The following is a 6,785-nucleotide window of genomic DNA, read 5'->3' on the forward strand; positions in this document are numbered from 1 at the left end:
GGAGACGTAGCAGGTAGGTTTGCAGAGCACCCTGTACACTCTACCACAACACAAGGAAAAAGAATAAAAAAGACAAAGACCAAAGCTGCTCCAAGCCACCAAACCCATGCTTGAACAGCTCCAGCCCTTCCCCCAAGAGCCAGTGCTCAGGCGGGTCGTGAGAAACCCTTGACTGTCTTGCTGTAAGACTGCATCCGCCCCCGGGGAAGGAGGAAAAACAGGCTTTCCACCTCTCAGGAATATGCCAAGAACAACACGGTGTCACTAAGAGATCAGGGCAGCAAAGGCCGTGAAGTGACACCGTCAGAGCTCCTTCCAATGCAGATGTCAGTCTCTCCAATAGCTAACAGCAAATGCACCAGCAGGATTAGAAGGTGCAGAGGTTAGACACGAACACTTCCTAATCTGTGCCTTTAATAAAAGGAAAAAACCAAATACCTCCAGAGAAAAAAAAATGTGAGAACACAGGAAACTGCCATCTTAACAGGCTGACAGCATGACTGGTTATACAAGCAGCACAGCTCAGAAAAAAAACAGAGCTGAACAACACCTTCTCTTCTCGCTTCTCCCAGCTGGACAAGGTCTTTCAGTTGAACTCCCTTCTGCTTTGCAGAAGCAGACCACTGTTACGACCACTTTGTCAAAATACCCTTTGCAATCTCAGTGCGCTGTACACTTTGCAAGGAAAGCCACCTTGTTGTCTTCTGAGAGTCCTCTCACTAATTGCCTATCCATTAGTTTCAAGTCAGACAACTTTTTAGATGAACCTTCCTCCTCCACAGGCTTGCCATGCAGACAAACTGAAGTAACTGAATACTCAGGGCAGGGTAGAAAGCTTTGCTGTTTTGTACCCTTTATTATATATAGCTATACCACTGCATTCATATTCCACACAGCATTAAGTACTTCCCTGAGCACCAGTTAATAACACATTGCTGAGAGGAAAGAAGTGTGCATCAAGAGAATCAGCTCCATATCCCAGCAGTCAGAAGCCTGCTGTCACATAGAGACCAAAGTCCAACATCTCAGGTTTCTTCCTTCAGATGCAAGTTACTTGAGGCTAATCCCTTTGTTTCCTATTCCATGAGTTTCTAGATGTCAGCGTACACGCTTCAGCACTGATTTTATACCCCAAAGCAAGAGTAGACAGCTCTCACCAAGCAGAGCAAATCACACTCTTTGAAATATTACAATTCACAGCATTCAGCTGCCTCTGAATACTGTCCTTCATACTGCTTTCTGTAGCTGCGACTGCAGTAACTGGAAGCTCCCCTGTTACCTCCAAGTCCATGAATTATTTAGAGAAAACACCTTTCCAGGGAGACTCAAGTATCAATTATTTAGTCTTTGAGCAGGAAACAAAAACCTTTAAAACAGGAAGAAAGATTTCTGGAAAGGGCTGTTGGGCCACATGAACAAATTTGGTTTTGTACACTAGCAACCTGAAACAGAATGAAAAAGCCAAAATAAAACAACCCATAAAAAAGCCAAAAGCTCATATGCACACACAAGTTCAGCAAGTGCCTGAGCCTATTAGTGCCAAAGGAAGAGCCCCAACTACATCAGGGGGCTTCAGCACAGGTCTTCACATGGAAGACCTTTATCAATGTGTTATAAATGCCTGCTCTCTAGACTGGGAGTGTAAAACAGAAAAGCTCCTTTGTAATACCAGGACAACGTTCAACAACACTTACTGCAAAGATCAAGAGGAAGCAAAGCCCTATGAATATTACACCCTTGACTTTCACATTCAGGTTCAGATTAAGGATGAAGACAGCCCTAAGATTCTCAGCTTTTGCACATACTTCTAAAGACAAGGACACAGAAACAGCTCTCAGAAGAAACACATGTAAGCAGGCACTCTGGATAAGAACAGAAATTCATTCACTTACACATATCATGTATGAGCTTTACTACAAGGAAAGGGATAAAACACTTGCTTTGCTCCCAAAAAGGAAGACAGATGGGAAACACTGAAGCAAAACAAGTGGTGGTCCCCCCTTCCAAACTGGGTCTGAGGCACACTTGGAACCAGAAAGGAAAATAAACTTACTTTTAAATCCTGCTAAGAGCCCTGGGTTTGGATACAGTTCCTCTTGTGGTCAGCATATTTTATTTTCATTTGCTAAAAGTTTTCTGCATAAGTGATAGCAGAATTCAAGTGTGAATAATCGAGCAGAATGATACTTCTCTCTCAAAGGGCTTCAATTCCAAGATTTAGGTCAGATTGGTAAAGAAGGTCAGCGGTGTCAACTGCAAACATTGCAACCCCTTATCCTGTCAATATTTGAGGATCACCATTTTCTGCAGGTTAAATCCTTTGCTGTAATCCTCACCTGTGACATGCCTAAACAAGAAGAATTTACCCAACAATGATTTTTCAGCTCACTGACCATACTGAAAACAGGTTTTGTTCAGTCATCCAGAATAAAGAGAAGCTGTTTTACAATGCAAAAAATTCAAATATAAGACGTTCAACTATATTTAAGTAATTAAATTGTGGCTCTTTTCAAAATGAAGTCATCTGAACCTAGACGCTTCAGTTCCCCCCCCCCCCCTTTTTTTTGATTGCTAGATTAAAATCAGATCTCAGCCTTTTTGGGGGAACCCAAACTATTAAACTTTGAAACCCACACATATCTAACCTTGATGACCTTTACTCTGATCACCTCTGACATTGTTCATAACCGTTCCTTTGTCAGATGCTTTTGGCTGAGCATGAGCCAAAGGGTCAAGCAGAAGGGTCCTGTTCCTGCCCGAGCCATGCTAGGTGCTAGAAGGCTGCATCAGTACCCTCACACAAGCTACCAACACTACAGCTCTGGAAGAGACATAGATTTTAGGACTGTGTAATATTAGTGAGGAAGACACATAACCATCCTTTGGACGTACAATCAGAAGCCACCTAGAAAAGGACCATTTCTTAATTCCCCCTTAGCAACAGCCTGCAACATTTACTCCGAAGTAATGAAAATTCTTCTTTGAGGGTTTGATTTACTTTATCTTAGGTATTTCAGTGAAAGAGCTTAAAGCAATATGAGAACCATAGCATGTTCATGGATTTTTCTGAATTGCAGCCTGTTAGCCTTGGAAATGCACCACAGATGCCCAAGTACAAAAGTCCATTCTACCAGAAACAGGAAGTTTTGACCCAGGAAGCCACAGTGCAAAGCAGCACGGCACACAAAGCCCACAAGTAAAAACATTCTCAATTCACATGTGAGCGAAGCTTAAGTGTGTCCTTTGTCTGGTGTCTGAAACCCACATATTTTAACATACCCCACACCCAAGTGGAATTTTTTATTTTTTTGTAAAAGCAGAAAATTACATAAAGGGAGGATCTGTAGGAACAGTTTTGACAATAGCTCTGTGAACTCTGCTTCCCCCCACGCACACCTCAATGAGATTTCTATAATCTAACACAGTGAGATTAGAAGAAGAGTTTAATTTATTCACCCTCAGTAGTGCTCAAACTGTGCCACACCTAATACAAGATGGGAAACTTGATAGAAGACTACAAGAATTAGTTGTAGGAGTTTGTCAGCAGAAACATAGCCCTCCCCCGCTGTTTTTTTTTTCCTCCAGACATTCATTTCCAGGTAATGGCTGACTGGTAGCCACACACCAAAGCTTCATAAACTAAATATATCTACCCTCTAAGAAAATCAGAGGTCAGCCTCAAGACAAAACAATCTACAAGGGATCAAAAAGCATATTGCTCAGTTATTCATTAGAAGTTAGCCCACAACTTCTTCATCCAGATGATCAGCATCCAGCATTTGCACCCAGACATGACCAAATTCATAACACACCATGTCAACAATTTTCTTGCTACATCTAAGAGCAAAAAGTTACATCTTCAATACCAAAGAAAGTGCCCCAATTAAATAGCATTTCAGGACTCGGAGCAAGGGCTTTTTATGACCCTTTCATTAAGTATTACAAGGCCAAAATCTAGCAAAAGGTAGCCCAGAACATACCTCATTTCAGTCCTGTCAGGTACGTTATGTATATGAAGGCTCTTGCACAGACATTGCCCCTAACACAGTGCTCACAAAAGATAATACTTTTCTTTGTTTTCTGCCCCCACCTCCTCCCTGTCCCCCTCCCCCCCCCCCCCAAGGGGGCAGGGAGGAGAGGAAAAAGGCTTTAAACAGGACAACAGCATAAGATTAATTATTCTACAATGCACTAAATGTCAGGCAAAGCCCATGCCCAGAGACAAGAATAAGACTCAGTTGAGACTCAAGTGAGGTTTCTTCTGATTTGGTCTTCTTACCTGGGAACTGGAGGTAATGCTTGGACAGAAAGGAAGCTACAAAGGAAGCTAACTGGATCAACTTACACTAAATAAAAATCACACAGAGCACACGCCAGACAGAAGAGCAATTTTCAATGGTTTTGATTTAGTTCTAGACATCACCTTTAGCAAGGCCTTGTCCATCTATGAGTGAAATCAACAAAAATAAAGCAAAATGCCAACCACATAGCTTACTTGCACATTGTTTTTCAACATTATAAATACATTCCCAAACTTTTGGGTAGCTATTTCTAAAAACTGCTGTTTCAGTTGCATTGTAATTTTAAATATGAAAATCTTCTGAGGACAGGCAATACTATGTTCTTCCCTCCCCACCCAGCAAGAACAGAGCTAAAAGGACATACATCACACCCTGAAAGTACCTTCTTCCAGCATCATTAGCCAGAGGATAAAGAACACTATTCCAACAACACAGGTGTCCCGGATTTATTTAAAAAAAACAACCAAAACCCAAAAGCTGCAAAGTAGCTTCCCCCACAGCTCATCCCTACTTCACACCAATGACTAGACTTGAATTCCCACCTGACCCCTTCTCTCCCCACACAATTCCTCTGTCAAGCAGACAGTGGTAGCATCTCAACCATCCACACCCAAGCATTTAAAGTTTCACACATTTATTGTAACTATAATGCGGCTCAGGAAATCATAAGAGCATGTGAGTACTGACGCCTAACTCACTGACAGGGATAGCCAGAAAGGAGATCATCATCCCACTGAGCATTTATGAACAAGATATACCCTGTACTTCCATTCTCTAGGAGCTGGTTTCCTTCCATTTTATCCAGAGCTCTAGGTCACAAGCTTTATGTCCCCACTAAAAAAAAAACAGAAAAAAAAGCAGTGCTGGAAAAATCTTATCCTGCCAGTTATCTTAAAACATCCTTCCCTCCACCATCACCTTTGAAGATCTACTAAGGAAGGGAAAACCCAACACAAGTAACTTATCTTATTCTTACAACTTTTTTTAATTCAGAAAGGCTCAAAATTAAACCACTAAGTCTACATTGAGTACGTGAGGTAAAGTCAGATGTATGCTTAACGGCCTTATGCAGATACGCTGAAAGTGTAAAATTGTGGTTTGTTCTGCACAAAAAAAAGCCAGTACTGAAGTTAGGCAGGTATACCACCATGGGTCCTGCATAATACCAAGCCTTTTCCAGCTTAACTTAAACCTTCTCCCTAGAAACGCACAAAGGCCATTCCCTTCCTTAAAAAAAAAAGTTTACAAAGGGGGAAAAAACCACTTTCCCCACATTAACCGTGCATAATGCATCATTTTACTTGAACTCTCCTCATAGGGTCTGTATGCAGCAGCTTCTTGGCAGCACTCTGTAGCGGTCACAGACCAGAAATAAGACATTCACCTGAAACTACAAAGACAACCAGGTAGAAGGTGAACGACCAAACGGGAATTGGTGATGTGTTAATTATCCAAACACCCATCCTGGGTCCCCACAGGAGCCAAAACAGGTGAGGTGACGCCGCGCTCAACGGCCGGGCCTGTTTCAGCAGGAAGCTGAAAGGGTGTCAGAGAGGTCCCTCACCAACACAGCTTACAAGTAATTAAAGTTAAAATTAGTAAAAAAACCCAAAAGTTACAGGCCTCAATCCTCGCACACACGGAGCAGTTGCTTCTGCTAACAGCAACGCCTGGACTGAGGGCAGGGGCTGGCAGCAGCCGGTGCAACGGCGGAGTAAGGAGCAGGCAAACGCCACCCTGCAGCTGCAACACCCCGAAAAGCCTCTTTTTTTTTAAAAAAAAAAAAAGGATTATTTTTCTCCCTTGTGGCACCTTATTGAACGAAACAACTTCGCGTGAACTCCCAGAGGAAGCCTCGCCCGGCCTCTCCGGCTTCCTGTAATGGACAAGGACAATGGCAGAGGCTCGCCACAGACCCGCGTTTTCGGGAAACTTACGAAGTCTGAGGGCTGCTGCCCGCCCCGAGGGAGGGCAGCCGGGCAGCGCTTGCTCCCCGCCCCGTTCAATGGCTGCCAGCTCCCAGGGGATGTTGCAGGGGAGAGCCGTGCTCCGGGGGGGAGGGCGGGTGTCAAAATGCCGGTGCTTAAAGACAGGGGGGAGAAAGGGGCATTCCGTACGGCGCGACCCCCCGGGGCAGACGGCTGAGGGGGGTGCCCGGGCCGGCGGCGGGTCGGGCAGGGACTCACCGGGGGCAGCAGCCTGCTCGCTAAGTTTCGCCAAGCTGGGAGGAGGGCGAGGCGGCGGTCGGCGTACGCGGGAGTCCCTCCACCGCCTCGGCTAGTCCATAGACGCGGCGCGGCGGCACTCCCGGACCTTCCCCGCGTCAGCGCGGCCGGCCACCAGCACCAAGGCTCCCTCTCCGCCGAGCCGCCCCGCCGCTGCCGTGCGGGAGCCGGGGGCCGAGGCAGCGCGGAAATGCACGCCCGTCCCTCCGGCCACGCCCGCTCCCCGCACGCAGCCGTGCTCCACACAAAGGGGACGCGC

At 45.2% G+C, this 6,785-nt stretch overlaps 1 protein-coding gene across 1 annotated transcript in view; it reads right to left on the reverse strand.

Annotated features, from left to right (window-relative positions):
• TSPAN14 (tetraspanin 14) overlaps positions 1–6,785 on the reverse strand; it is a 41,979-nt gene extending 35,194 nt beyond the window's left edge. Inside the window, exon 1 of the mRNA XM_076338353.1 lies at positions 6,488–6,785. The gene's annotated coding sequence lies outside the window, so the exon portion shown is untranslated. The remainder of the gene's footprint in view (positions 1–6,487) is intronic.

This window comes from Aptenodytes patagonicus, chromosome 5 (genome assembly GCF_965638725.1).
Source record: "Aptenodytes patagonicus chromosome 5, bAptPat1.pri.cur, whole genome shotgun sequence".
Taxonomy (NCBI): Eukaryota; Metazoa; Chordata; class Aves; order Sphenisciformes; family Spheniscidae; genus Aptenodytes; species Aptenodytes patagonicus.